The sequence below is a fragment of the Trichechus manatus genome, unplaced genomic scaffold (assembly GCF_000243295.1).
Source record: "Trichechus manatus latirostris isolate Lorelei unplaced genomic scaffold, TriManLat1.0 scaffold00028, whole genome shotgun sequence".
NCBI classification, from domain to species: Eukaryota; Metazoa; Chordata; class Mammalia; order Sirenia; family Trichechidae; genus Trichechus; species Trichechus manatus.
The window spans coordinates 19,649,007-19,664,470 of record NW_004443964.1 but is presented as its reverse complement, the minus strand read 5'-3'; the positions used below and the strand labels follow the sequence as shown (position 1 = coordinate 19,664,470).

At 37.7% G+C, this 15,464-nt stretch overlaps 1 protein-coding gene across 1 annotated transcript in view; it reads right to left on the bottom strand.

Annotated features, from left to right (window-relative positions):
• Positions 1 to 15,464, bottom strand: part of KANSL1 (KAT8 regulatory NSL complex subunit 1) — a 184,066-nt gene that overhangs the window by 155,633 nt on the left and 12,969 nt on the right. The window lies entirely within an intron of this gene.

Below are 15,464 nucleotides of genomic sequence, written 5' to 3'. Positions count from 1 at the left end.
GCTCCTCGCTGCGGTCGTGGTCCCTGCACCTCCATGTGCGCGGGCCGCGGCGCCGGGACCTAGCTATTCCCGGGACATGCCAGGACGGCACACGGCACTGCGGCAGGCGGGAGTGGGGCCCTAGCTCTGGCCGACGTGAGGCTAACCTGAGGCACTGAGGCCGTCACATTCCCTCTGCGGTGGGGCTGGCGGAGCCGCGCGCGGGCTATGAGGGGCTAGGCGGGCTGGCGCGGCGGAGCGAGAGGACGTGAGCGAGGAACTTGTTTGCACTATGAATTAAACAGGCGAATACAGTCGGTGCCACACTATTCCGGGGCAAAACGTGCGCTGAATCGGGCAGGAAGCTCCCTGACCAGTGAAGCGGTTTCTGCCGCTCTTTGTCTAAGCAACCAGCCTCTGTACCCTGCAGCACGGCTGGGCACTAGCCCCAGCGCCGCGCTTCGCAGCCGCCAGAGTTATTAAAAAAAACACGTCGTCACTGCGCAGGCGCGGACCAAGGCCCGCGCCGGACCAGCCCGGGAAGGGGCGGCCGAGGGTGGGGGGGAGGGGGGAAGTGATGGCCCACCAGCGCCGGGCCCGCTGGGAACTGTAGTTTTCATTAAAGAGCACGAGGCTTGTTTTGAGTGTCATGGCTTGGCAGATCCGCCAAAACGCAAATGGCATTACACAATGAGTATTTATGCTTCCTGCCGCCACCAAAAGGAAGTTCACTGCTGTGCTAAAAGTTTAACAAAGAACTCCACAAAGAAACCCAAATCTCACAACAAAATGCAAACTTTCCATTCTCCTGCCAGAGTTGGTTTAAACTGGCGGCACCTTATCATTGCTCATGACCAGTTTGTTAGTACAGTACTTTATCCCTGTCCCAAAAGAGGTCTTAAAATAATGGTACCTTCTCTAGATTTACAAATTTCAGGACTGTAAGGCAAAGTGCCACATTTACACAAATTACAACTCTACAATCCTTTAAAATTAAAGTTGCCCAAAGATGAGTTTAGTCCTTTGATATTTTAAAAAGGAATTTATGAAAATATTAGCTTAAATGACTGGGGGGAGGAACGGAGAGACGGTTCCAACAAATCATCAAATTCGGCAGATGAGAAGGGTATGCTCTACTACCAAAAAGGTAGAGAGGAAATGCACAATGCTTTCTTGTGGCTTACCAGAACTGATATCCGGTGGTATACATCACTTCTGCTAGTTTAAAACACCCTCACTGTCGTTACAGAACAGTTTCAGACTGACCACAAAGTTACTCTATCTCACTAGGACCTACTGCATCTGCACCTGTATTCCTGAGACTTTCCATCTGTACTCTTAAATCACAATCCCATAGTCATGGTTCTCAAATATCAAAAGCAGACAGCTAAGAAAATCACAGGATCAAATGATACAAAGAATAAACTAATAAGTGCACATATTTGTATATACATCCAAAAAAACTCCTTAGTTTGGATTTTTAGCTTACAATCCTGGGGGAAATTTTTTTAGTTGATTAAAAAAATACCACATATCAACAGTAATTCCACAAAATACAGCAGAAGGTGTTAAATACAGTTCCAGCACCAATAGATGGCGAACTAGAGCCCTAATCTGAGGATTCTGAAATCTAAATTAGCAGCAGAATGAAAAACACCAAATAAGGCAAAGCCCTTTCCAGTGTATACTTAAATATTATGTTCAAAGATACACACCACAAAATAATTAATCTTACTACTGCTCCAACTCTTGAAAATTCAACTACTAGATTTAATTAGGCCCTCCAAATAACCATGGTTATTAAATACGTTTTTTTAACGGATTACAAGAAAGATGGAAAATGCTCATTTTAAAACCATACATTTGGGGAAAAAATAAACTCCCACCTTCCTTTTCTCTCACTGCTTAGCTCAAGAGTCAGAAGTTCACAGTGTTTATGGCACTTAAATCAGTCAACCTGTTTTATATTCTTTTCTCAAACTAGGTGTCATTCTGCTTAGGTACCAATTTTTACAAATAAAGAGCATTCAAAGGTGAGCCACTATGGACATAAAATCCTTAAGTAGAGGAATACATTTTCTTAAAATGTCCCCCAGAGAAAGGGTGTCAAGGCTGATTATAAACACACACACCACTCACTTTTTAAATCACTCCTGGAGTGGTCATTGTGGTTGACTCCCCAATATCCACTCTGTCCTAACTGATTAGTCCTACCTAACCCATTCTCTATGCCAATGAATGACTGGAGTTGGGCATGGAACCTGGCCAATGAGAAATGAGTGGAAGCCCCCTGAGAAGCCTCCAAAAACTGTGAGAAAAGCTTTTTCAATCATTAAGAAAAGCTGGAGGAAGAAATAGTCCCTTCCCTTCAGACAGTGCTAAACGGAACATCCCAAACTGTTACAGTCACCTTGCAACAAGCCTGAAGATGCAACCAACATCAAAGGGGGCAGAATGGAGAGCTGTCAAGAATCGTGGTCCTTAAGCCACTATATCAACCAATTCTGAGATCTGCCAACTTCTGGAGTTCCAGCTACATAAGAACAATGTAACAATAAAAATATGTTATACTACCCTGCTTTTATCGCTTATTTACTTCACCTCACGGATAATGTAGAGTTCGCTTATTTACTTCACTTAACGGATAATGTAGAGAGTTAGCACTATATTAAGCTGAACTTGGTTAAATGCTCTCTGTAATTCCTCTGAGGTCGTTTCACATACCAGTCTTAAGAAGCCAGCCGGAAAGCCCCTGAACTATGGTTATTCAATTTCAGATCTATTACTCTTATCTATACAACAAAAAACAATCCAAAAGGGTACTCTAGTACTTTCCTACCATAGACCTCTGACAAGAAGAAATTCCAAAGCACAATATTCAATCACAAGCTTAGTACCTCATATGTCCAAACTAATCTCAAAGGACAAGGAGTAACTTAATTTTTTTGCACTTTAAAAAAAAAAAGTCATATAACTCAGGACAAAGTCCTGAAGCCTAGGCCATTTATGTCTCAAAAGCACAGGGACCTAATTTTTGTTATTTACTGTAGGATCCCTGCGAACTAGCCCATAGCCTGGTACAAAGCAGAAACTTCATAAGAATTTGCTGAATAAATGAAAAAAGGTATAATGTGGTAATTAGTGACCCAGGGGCAGTCCTAGATTTGAAACCCGACTCCATAAATTACCAACTATAATACTTTGGGCAAAGTACTTAATCTATAAGTCTCAATTTCTACTCTTTAAAGTGGAGATAATAGTAGTACCCGTCTCATATATTTAACTATCAATTATTACTATTATTATTAATGAATGTTACTGTTTTCCATAGTTCTATAATTGAGAAGTTAAAATACAAATTAAACAAAAATCAGTACCTCTTCCATAATCCAAACTTCACATCTCCATCTACCGAAACCAAACCCACTGCTGTTAAGTCAATTCCGATTCGTAGCGACCCTACAGGACAGAGTAGAACTGCCCCATAGGATTTCCAAGGTTGTAAATCTTTACGAAAGCGGACTGCCGCATCTTTCTCCCACAGAGCAGCTAGTGGGTTCAAACTGCCAACCTTCTGGTTAGGAGCCAAGCGCTTAACCAGTGCGCAACCCTTCTCCACCTACAGACTCCAGCAAAGAACGTTTCCATTCATAAACTCAGATAATACTAAATATACTTTGAGGTTTCTTAAAATATATTCCAATTCTAAGAAGGATTATTTACAATCATAAGTCTAAAGCCACATAAAAAAACTGCTGCTAAGTGCCGTCGGGTCCGTTCTGACTCATAGTGACCCCATGTACAACAGGAAAAAAAAAAGTTTAGAACTCATTTATTCAACAAAAACTTAGTGAGCATCTATTAAGACCCTATTCCAGATATCACAGAAATGAGGATATTAACCTATTTAAAAAACAACATTAAAATTACATCATGAAAGAAACATCTTTAAGCTGAAACTGATGCATGCTCTCAATGTTAGTATTTAACTAGCTAAATATTAAATAGAAAGAATAAACTGAACCAAAGCTAAGAAATTGAAATCAAAGAATTTTGGACATAGAAAGAATATGAAAGGCCATCTACATCTAGTTCAACCTCCACATTTTCTTAAGTGGGAAAAAGAGGCCACAGGAGGCCATAAGACAGCCCAAAGTCTCAAAGCTGAAGAACATGCTGGGATCCTGGTCAGTCTCCGATTCTCACTTTTCCCACTGCCTTCCAGAGCCATATCCTCCCAACAGAAGCATGCTACTCACTTGATGAATGAGAAGTGCAAACACGATAAAAGTATTAAATCCAAATAATATTAGCTATTTCAGTTTTACAAATATCAGTATTTGGCCAAATGCAAGTATAAAAGATAAAGTAAAACCTGCGAAAGCCAGAACCTGTGTAAGGCGGAAACCTATCAGAGAAGGAAAACGCAAATATTTTCCACGAAAACAAGCAATAGAAAGAAAAGTGTTAAGACTATACCCTGTCAAAGGCTGAAAAGCTGTAAGACTCAGAAAAACAAGGCAATCCCGTCGAGTTCCAGCTCTCACAGGTTTCACTGTAATTCTCACACAGATTACCATGACTATAATGCTCAGAAACCAATACTTTTTTCATTACCATAAATGGAGGCCTCGATTGATCCAAAATATCGTAAGTTCTTACATACTGGATCCAGTAGCAACAAACTTTCAGTAACATTTAACAACATAAAGTCATTTGGAAAAGTTCTGTAAATGGTGAAATATTATAAGAATGCATGGTATACCTTAGTTTCAATCTCACCTAAAAACAAGGTAATTTTCTTCCTCATACTAGAGGTACAGACTACAGAATTTACATAAAGATATTATCTTACCATCTCACCATAGAAATGATACAATAACTTATGGAGAAGAAAAACAAATCTTAAGCAGCTTCATGATTTAACTATGTTTGATATGAAAACAATAGCTAATGTTACAGGTTAATCCTGAAGCACTGGTAAACCTAGAAATAATCTATTTTGGGATATATCAGAAGATAGCACTAAAACTCAATTGAATACAACTGTATTTCTTGAAGAACAAGTCAGGTTCTCTGAGGCCATCAGCTATCCTTTTCATCTAACATCCAAGATTGATGGTTTTCTCCTGCAGTCCCAGATTTGAAGGTAGGTACACAAACAATGGTTTCTAGTACATGCAGTTTAACCAGCACTTTACATACATATTTTAATAAACTTTCTCAAGGAGTCAAACTAAACAAATTAAAAAAAAAAAAACCTGCGCTATTTAGGTGGATTTTAATTAATTCTAATGCTTTGAACTTTAGCACAGAACATTAAAAAATTCTCTAATAACCAGGATATGTGATTAACCATAAAAAGTTCATTGACCCAACATAATAGAAGGAGTGATATAATATACTGATTCTGCAGACGAGGCAATGGCAAATGAAACAATCTGCACAGATTCCAAACACTATATCAGATAATTGATTTAAATGTCAGAAGTTGCCCCAAATTTATCTGGTTTCTTTTCCAAATGAAATGCAAAGATATACATGCAGAAGAACCTCAAGGCAGCTGTGAACAGCCAAGTTGTGGAGGGAGGGCCTAATAAAGAGTCAAGAGAAACAACGTTCGAAGAAAAAAGGGGCAACAGGTGCACAAGGAAAAAGACATAAAAACTAAGTAGGCTGCTGGGTCCAAACGTATGATGCAACTTCTGAAATCTTATTCTGATGGCTTAGGAAACTTTGGGATTTTGGAAGATAGCACACCTGTTTCTTCCAATGAATAGGCACACTATTCTTGGAAAGGAACTTTAATTTTTAATCAATTAACTCCTGGATTCTTGACCTGGGTTCTGTGTACGCTCAGGAGCAATACAGCTGTGGACAAGGCAGTACTCGAAGCCACTGGATAAACAGGAGAGACCTTGCTGGAGTGTCAATAAAAGACTGTAGTAAAACCAGAGACATTTTGTTAAAATAATATATTACAGAACAAAATGCAAAATTCTCAAAATCGTTTCAAGATAGAGAGGGAGTCTTCAGAGAAATACTGTGCTGATGACAAGCTGCTCCAGACAACCCCAGGCTCTGCATGTACTTTACAGGAAAAGTTAGAAACAAACTGGTTTTAATCATTAATAGATAAATACACATGGCCAAAAATCCATAGTCCCTTTATGCAGATAATGAAACCTGAAAACATCTAACGTATAAACTGTTACGGATACAATATTATAAAACAGACCATAAGCTACTGAGAACATGACTGGAATTCAGGAAATGCTAAAGTCCTTGTCTTATCTCTGTCACTCATTTACTAAGAAATCATAAATAATTTTCTCCACAGCAATCTTTCTTCATTTCTGAATTAGAATGACAAGAATAATAGAATTCAATAATCAGTATTTTCAACATATTTCAAATTAATTCCCACAATCAAATTTAGACACAAATATGTCTTACTAAGTTTGTTCCAAATGAACTAACTTCCACAGCAAAACCAAAAAAATAAAACAGCTAAATGAAACTATATTTTCCGTGTTAAAAAGAAGAGGAAGAATTTTTTATATGCAGGGGAAAAAACAACTCACATTCCAGAATATCAATGGTGGCAATATCAAAATGTGACCCTGATGGTAATCCGTAGGCCAGAGCATTAAAATACTAATATTTATTAACATGACTACAGTACAACTTGTATTCCTGACTTGAATGATTTTCTTTTGATTTTTCAATAAAACTAGACATCCCCTCAAAGCCCCACCATTAATTCCCATTCAGTCATAAACATTTATTGAGTGCCTACTGGATGTGAAACACTGCACTACTCTGGGAAAAATACTCAGTCACCATCAAAAGCTACGTGGTAGCCCAGAAAAATTCCCTTCTAGTCAATGATGTTTTAAATGGCTAAAAATCAAAGTTAAAAAGTGATAAGAGTACAATGAGCAAAATCTTAGTACCTTTACGCTTCTAATTCCACTCTCTTCTGGCCCTTTTTCTGAAGCTTGCCTAAACCACCCCAGGCATGCTAAAATTAGGTGTTATTTATGGCATAACCAGAGTGAGGTAACACAGCAAGTACCCCAGAATAAAATTGAGAAGAGGTTAAGGAAACCAAGTAAGAAGCAAGGATCTAAAGTGCTGGACTTGGATAAAGACAACGTTCTACATCCTAGTTTGGACTGGGGTCTTAAAAGCTTGCAAGCGGCCATCCAAGACACAACGATTGGTCTCTACTTGTCCGGAGCCAAAGAGAAAAAAGGAAATCAAAGACTCAAAGAAGAAACTAGTCTACAGAACCAACAGTCTCTACACTAACAATGACATCACCTACTTTGAGACCAGAAGAACTAGATGGTGTCTGGCTACCACTACCAACATTCTGACCAGGAACTCAATAAATGGTCCCAAATAGAATGGGAGAGAAATGTAGAAAGCTCAAATTCCTAAAAAAAGGCCAAACTTACTGAACTGGTAGAGATTAGATGAACACCTGAGGCTACTGCCCTGAGATACTCTTTAAACTTGGATCTTGAACCACTCCCAGAGGTCACCTTTGAGCCAAATGACAGGTTGGCACATAAAGAATATCACCCATGGTACTGTGCTCCTCAAAATAATCATCTAGATGAAACCAAATGGTTAACATTTACCCTATACCAAAGATGAGAAGGCAAGGGGGGGACATGGAAGCTAGATTAATGGAAACAGAACAACCACAATGGAAATAACGAGAATGCTGATATATTGTGACAAACATAATCAATGTCACTGAACAGTATGTACAGAAATTGTTAAATGAGAACCTTATTTCCTGTGTAAACTTTCACCAATAACACAATAAAATATTTAAATAAATAAAGTGCTGGACTTGGAAACTATGCCTCAAGGTAGGCAAAAGTTCTAGAAGAGGAAATTTTGTGACCTAATACAATTGTATTTAATTCTGCATCCACCTTTTATTCTCAAATATTTGCTACTGCCCTGGGTGGAAAGGCTTCTAGTTCTCTTCTGACTGCCACAAGTTCAATAATAAATCATTTTGTAAATATTATTTATACCTTTAACTACTATCTTCATTCAATAATTAGGCAATTAGAGTTTACTATTGCTAAATGAATGTTCAAAGTTAAACCAAAATTATTTCCAAGATGATGCTAAGAATACTTCTCAACTCATTCTATGAGGTCAGTATTACACTGACATCAAAACCAAAGATGTCACGAGGGAAGAACACTACAGACTAATATACCTTGTGAATACAGATGTAAAATATATAGCAAAATGAATCCAGCAGCATATAAAAAGGATTATAAACCACTACCCAAGTGATTTATCCCAGGAATTCAAGTTGGTTTAACATCCAAAAATCAATTAATGTAATATACATTATTAATAAAGGATAAAAACCACATAATCATCTCAATAGATGGAGAAAAAGCATTTGACAAAATCCAACACCCCTTATGATAAAAGCATTCAACACACTAGGAATAGAAAGGTACTTTCTCAATCAAAAGGTGTCTACAAAAACCCCCACAGCTAACATCACACTTAACGGGAAAAGTCCGAACGCTTTCTCCATAAGATCAGAAATAAAACAGGGATGTATATTCTTACCACTTCTATTCAACACTGTACTGGAGATTCTAGCCAGAACAGTTAGAAAAAGAAATAAAAAGCATTCAGACTGGAAAGGAAGAAGTAAAACTATCTCTTTGCAAATGACATGATCTTGTATATGAAAAAAATACTAAGGAATCCATAAACTATTGAAACAAGTGAGTTCACCAAGGTTATCAGATACAAGATCAATATACAAAAATCAACTGTATTTCTATACACTTGCAATGAACAATCTAAAAATGAAATTAAGAAAAGCAATTCCATTTACAATAGCATCAAAAAAATAAAGTACTTAACTAATGAACCACAACTACCACAGCCTCCACCAGACTGTGTCCAGCACAACTAGATGGTGCCCAGCTACCACCATCAACTGCTCTGACAGGGATCACAATAGAGGGTTCCAGACAGAGCTGGAGAAAAATGTAGAACAAAATTCTATCTCACCAAAAAAAAAAAAAAAAGACTAGACTTACTCGACTGACAGAGACTGGAGACACCCCAAGAGTATAGCCCTCAGACACCCTTATAGCTTAGTAATGAAGTCACTCCTGAGGTTACCCTTCAGCCAAAGACTAGACAGGCCCATAAAACAAAATGAGACTAAATAGGCACACCAGCCCAGAGGCAAGGACGAGAAGGCAGGTGGAGACAGGAAAGATGGTAACTGGGAACACAAGGTCGAGAAGGGGAGAGTGATGACATGTCATGGGGTTGGCAACCAATGTCACAAAACAATATGTGTATTAGTTGTTTAATGAGAAACTAATTTGCTCTGTAAACCTTCATCTAAAGTACAATAAAAAAAAGAAAATATTTGAAAATAAATTTAACAAAACAAGTGCAAAATTTATACTCGTTGAATGGGTGAATGATCTGCTGTGTGTATTTTCACAAAAAATAAATATTTAAAAAAAATATTCTGAAAACTATGAAAATTGTCAAAAGAAATTAAAGATGCCCTAATTAAATGGAAAAATATCCCATGTTCATGGATCAGAAGACCTAACATTATGTTTTTGTTGTTGTGGTTAACATTATAAGATGGCAACACTCCCCAAACTGATCTACATATCCAATGCAGTCCCAGAATAGCCAAAACAATCTTGAAAAAGAAGAACAAAGTTGGAGGATTCACATTTCCTGTTTCAAAATTTAATTTAAAATTATAGTAATCAAGATAGGCAAGGTAGTGGCATAAGGACAGACATATATATAGATCAATAGAATAGATCGAGAGTCTAGAAATAAACCCTCACATTTACAGTCAATTGATTTTTTACAATGGTGCCAAAACCATTTAACTGGGGAAAGAATGGAAAGAAATATTTTCAACAAATGATTTGGGACTACATAGTATTTACATGCAATAGAATGAAGTTGGACACCTTTATCTGCCATACACAAAAATTAACTCAAAATGGATCACAGACCTATATGTAAGAGCTAAAACTATAAAACTCCTAGAAAAAAACAGGAGTAAATCTTATTACTTTGGGTTGGGCAATGGTTTTTAATATATGTTACCAAAAGCACAAGTGACAAAAGAAAAAGCAGATAAATCAGACTTCATCAATTTTTTTGTTTTAATTTGTGCATTAAAGGACACCATCAAGAAAGTGAAAACACAAGGAAAGTATCAGCCCAAGAGACAGAGAGGGCCACATAAACCAGGGACTGCATCAGCCTGAGACCAGAAGAACTAGATGGTGCCTGGCTACCACCAATGACCGTCCTGACAGGGAACACAACAGAGAGTCCCTGATGGAGCAGGAGAAAAATGGGGTACAGAACTCAAATTCTAGTCAAAAGACCAGACTTAATGGTCTGACTGAGACTGGAGGAACCCCAGAAAGCATAGCCCCCGGACTCTCTGTCAACTCAGCACTAAAACCATGCCAGAGGCCAACTCTTCAGACAAAGATTAGACTGGACTATGGGACATAAAATGATACTCCTGAAGAATGTGTTTCTTAGCTCAAGTACATACATGAGACTAAATGAGCAGCTCTTGTCCGGAGGTGAGATGAGAAGGCAGAGAGGGTCAGGAGCTGGTTGAATAGACACAGGAAATCAGGGGTGGAAAGGAGGAATGTGCTGTCACAGTATAGTGAGAGCAATTAGGATCACATAACAATGTATGTATAAATTTTTGTATGAGAGACTAACTTGAATTGTAAACTTTCACTTAAAGTACAATAATAAAAAAAAAAGTGAAAACATAACACACAGAATGGAAGAAAATATATATCTGACAAGAGACTTGTATCCAGAATATACAAAAGACTGTTACAACTCAACAATCAAAAGACAAATGATCCTATTTTAAAATGGGTAAAGGATTTGAATAGACATTCTTCAAAGAAAATATACAAATAGTCAATAAGCACATGAAAAGACATTCAACATCATGAGTCATCAAAGAAATGCAAATCAAAACAACAGTGTGATACTACTTCACATCCCCTGGGATGGCTATAAGCAAAAAGACAAATGGCGAAGATGTGGAGAAATCACAACCCTCCTACATTGCTGGTAGGAATGTAAAATGGTGCAGTAGCTTTGAAAAACAGTTTGTCAGTTCTTCACAGAGTTCAACAGTGTTATCATACTACCTAACAATTCCACTACTCCTGGATACATACTCAAGAGAAATGAAAACATATGTCCACACAAAAACTTGTACACAAATGTTCATAGTAGCATTATTCATAATAGCCAAAAGGGAGAAACAATCCAAATGTCCATTAACTAATGAATGGATAGACAAAATGTGTTATTATCCATAAAACCCATAACCTGTTGCCATCAAGTTAATTCTGACTCATAGCCACTCTACCGGACAGAGCAGAACTGCCCCATAGGGTTTACAAGGAGCAGCTGGTAGATTCAAACTGCTGACCTTTTGGTTAGTAGCCGAGCTCTTAACCACTGGGCCACCAGGGCCTCCATACAAGCGAATATTATTCAACCAAAAAAAGGAAGAAGTACTGATACATGCTACAACATGGATAAACCTTGAAAATATTATGCTAAGTGAAGAAGCTAGACACAAAAGGCCATATATTATATAATTCCATTTTTATGAAATGTCCAGAATAGGCAAATCCACAGAGACAGAAAAAGTAGATTAGTGGTTGTCAGGGGTTGGGGAGGGTGGGAAGGGATTGGGAAGTGGCAGGGTTTCTTTTAGAGGTGATGAAGTGTTCTAAAATTAGATTGTGATGGATGCCCAACTCTGGGAATATACTAAAAATCACTTAATTGTACATTTTAAGTGGGTTAATTTTATGATATGTGAAATATAGCTCAATAAAGTTAGGGGAAAAAAAAGATGAACCCAAAATAACACCTGCTTTCTGAACAATTTCACTTTGCAAAAATATTGTTGATCCACTTGTGAGAATAGTCAGGAGGCAGCTGATAACTTTCCCATTTGTTTCCCCTTGAGAGACTACCTCTGAGCACTAATTTGCCTTCATGTTATAATTGCAAACTCAATGCCAACAGTATGTTGTTCTTGTGAGTTGCTGTCAATTCTGACTCATGGCGACCCATGTGTGCAGAGCAGAACTGCACCTCATGGGGTTTCAAGGCTGTGACCTTTTTGAAACGAATTGCCAGGCCTTACTTCCGAGGTGCCTCTGGGTGGGTCTGAACCACCAACCTTTTGGTTAGTAGCCCAGCACTTAACCACCTGCACCACCCAGGGACTCTTGCCAACAGTATATGGAAGCAGAAATTAGGTTCCCTTCAAACTCATCTCAGGTTACTCTAAATTACTCTATGTGAGAATGAAATTAGGAAGCCCCAACACATGACCAATCCAGTTAGCCATCTGTAGGAATGATACAAGCTAAGACATTATCAGTTAGTGAGTAGGGAGTTTAAAGAACACAAAATCTCATTACTGGAAGGGTTACTTTCAGGGAGACAGGACTGAAATGTATTACAATTTTAAAAGCTTAAACAAAAGCAACAGTATTATACTTCGCGTGAAGAATATTTTAACAGAGGGTCAGCATCTACAGAAGGGTAGTTCAAAGAGAAAAACTTGGCATTATCATGCTCAGCACTGTCCAGGTATAAAGAGGATGCCCTAAGTGCTGACCAGGGCAGAATATGCTAGTCAATCAACTCATTTCCCAGCCAGATTGATCGGTTTAATTTTTCCCCTGTAAATCAACACATGGTCTAATACAAATGTGATTAGCACAAGTCTGTCCCTCAGGAATCATTACACTGATGTCATTAATGCTGGACTGGCATTCTAGCTCCAGCTCTGCCACTACGTAGCTATGGAACTTTAGGCAAATGACTTCACTGCTCTCAGTTTCTTCATGTAGAAAACAAGAGAACTGGACTACCTTAAATCAAAGGTTCAACTCTAAAGTTCAGTGACTAAGAAACCTAAAAAGTCAATAATAATAATAATGTGGGATTCAACAATCTATGTTTAACAACACACAAGTTCTTTGTGAAGGAAATGATAAAAATTTGTAAAGAATACAATAAATACTTTTTCCAGAGAAATCAGAACCTACTAAGACATACATACAGAACTTGGTTCTAAATCATATTCAGAAACTGGCATGTATGACCTACTGGTAATGGAGATCAAAACACATTTAACCAAAACTTTCTACAGTCAGGAAAAACTAAAAATGTATTATATGTTTACCCAATTTTAGAAAAAAAAATCAACTTTAGATAGATAAAATTAAAATTTAATTTAAAAAGCAAATCAACACAAAGCACAGAGATGGACTTTAAATACCTTACTGAAAGCAAGAGATCAAAAAAATCAGGTGCTCAACCCAAAATTTTAAATTGCTAAGTATCAAAGCAAAGAAAGCCATGGTAAGAGAAGGGAGAAGGGAGGAAAACAACTTTTCTCAAAATAGAAAGACAACACAAAGGAGGGAAAGCAATAAAAGACTATAAATGGAGCAGATCAGGAACATTAAGGCTATAACGTAAACAAAACACCAATTACAATCTTGCAAAAAAATGCAAAGCCACTAAGAGGTGGTTTAAATATATAAAAAGCCAGAAGCCAAACACAGACTGGATAGACCCCTTGATAAACAGGGTATAAACAGTGGCAAAAGGAAGACAACTGATAGATCTTTTATTTGCTTTAATTTTACTGAGGAAGATGAGGTGTGGGGGGGACTATCTCTAAATTACTTTTTAACTTACACGTATCACTGATAGTCAAACAAACTCACCATTGAACAAACAAGATGCTTCTAAACTGATATGTCTGTTGTCAGATAATCTAATCATAGGGTCCCAAAATATTTCCTTTGCATTTTAAAAGAATTTAAACGTAAGATGGCAGGGCAGAACACACAAGCTGACGGTCATTCAGTCATTCGAGGAACAACCTTCTGTAAGTCCCAAGAGGACAGAGTGCATGTCTGTTTCCTTTACCAACATTTACCCAGTCCCTTGCTAAACTCCTGGCACATTTAGGCACTCAATAAATGTTTGCTGAACAAAAAAATGCTATCAATCTACTCCCATCTACTCAAGAGAAGGGCTCTGGCTGAAAGCCTCATATCAGCCTAAATGGCAAATCTGTAATAGAGGATGAGATCAAAAGACATATCAGCATGAATAATTGTCTGCGGAAAAGACAGCATAGCATGGCTTCTAAAAGATGAAACCACACCAGAACAGTTTACCCAAATTCTCTAGGAAAAAGTACATACATGAATATAATTTATGTGGGCTTTCATAAAAGTCTTGGTAAGATTCTAAACAAAAGGCTATAAAAAAAACCTTGAGTGATCATAGACTTGAGGACATTTGCCATAGATAGTGTGTGGTTAGAAACAAAAAAAAGTATGGGTGGATGTTCATACACTTCCCCAGATGAAGACAAATAAGCATAAGATTGATCTTAGGTAATGTTTTGGTAATGCTATATTTAACATTTTTAATAAATTATGTAAAAGATATAGAGAGTAAAACCACACAATACTTTAGCTTAACTAGTAAAAAAGAAAAAAAAAAAAAAGTCTGCCTTTAGCATCACGGTCTTTTTAAGAACTATCTATACAGGATCAAGGAGCCCTGGTGGCAGAGTGGTTAAGAGCTCGGCTGCTAACCAAAAAGTTGGCAGTTTGAATCCACCAGCCACTCCTTGGAAACCCTATGGGAGCAGTACTACTTTGTCCTATAGGGTGGCTATGAGTTGGAATCGACTCGACAGCAAGGGGTGTGGTTTTTCATTTGGTTTATATGAGATCAAAGTGACCACAGCAACTCAAAAGATCAAATAGGAAGTTTAGGGGGCAGTGAGTTGATGTTAATAGAAGAGGAACAACTCAGAAAAGGAGGGTGAAAATGGTTGCACAACTTGAAGAGTGTAATCAATGTCACTGAATTGTACATGTAGAAACAGTTGAATTGGTGTATGTTTTGCTATCTATATTCTCAACAACAAAATAAAAATAAAAAAGGAAAAAAAAGATATAGGGAGAATTCCCCACTTTGCAGATGGAATGGCAATCTTCTTCATAGTAAAATACCACATTAATTGGAAAAATAAGGGAACTGAGACACAGACAGGATTTTTAAGTGTATCAAATGAGAAACATTTGCAAAAATTGGGATTTTCTTTTCAGTTTAGAGCATACTTTGCCAAGCATGAAAGTTGTCTTCAAATATCTGAAGGGCGGTCCAGCAGAAGAGACATTAGACTTGCTCTAGGCAGTTCCTGTGTAGACAAAATTAGACCCAAAATGGAAACTCCAAAGGCGCACATTTCCACTCAACATAAGATTAAGCTTTCTAACCATCAGACCTAACTAAAAGGGGGATTCTTATCCTGGACTTTAAAAAGCAAAGATGTC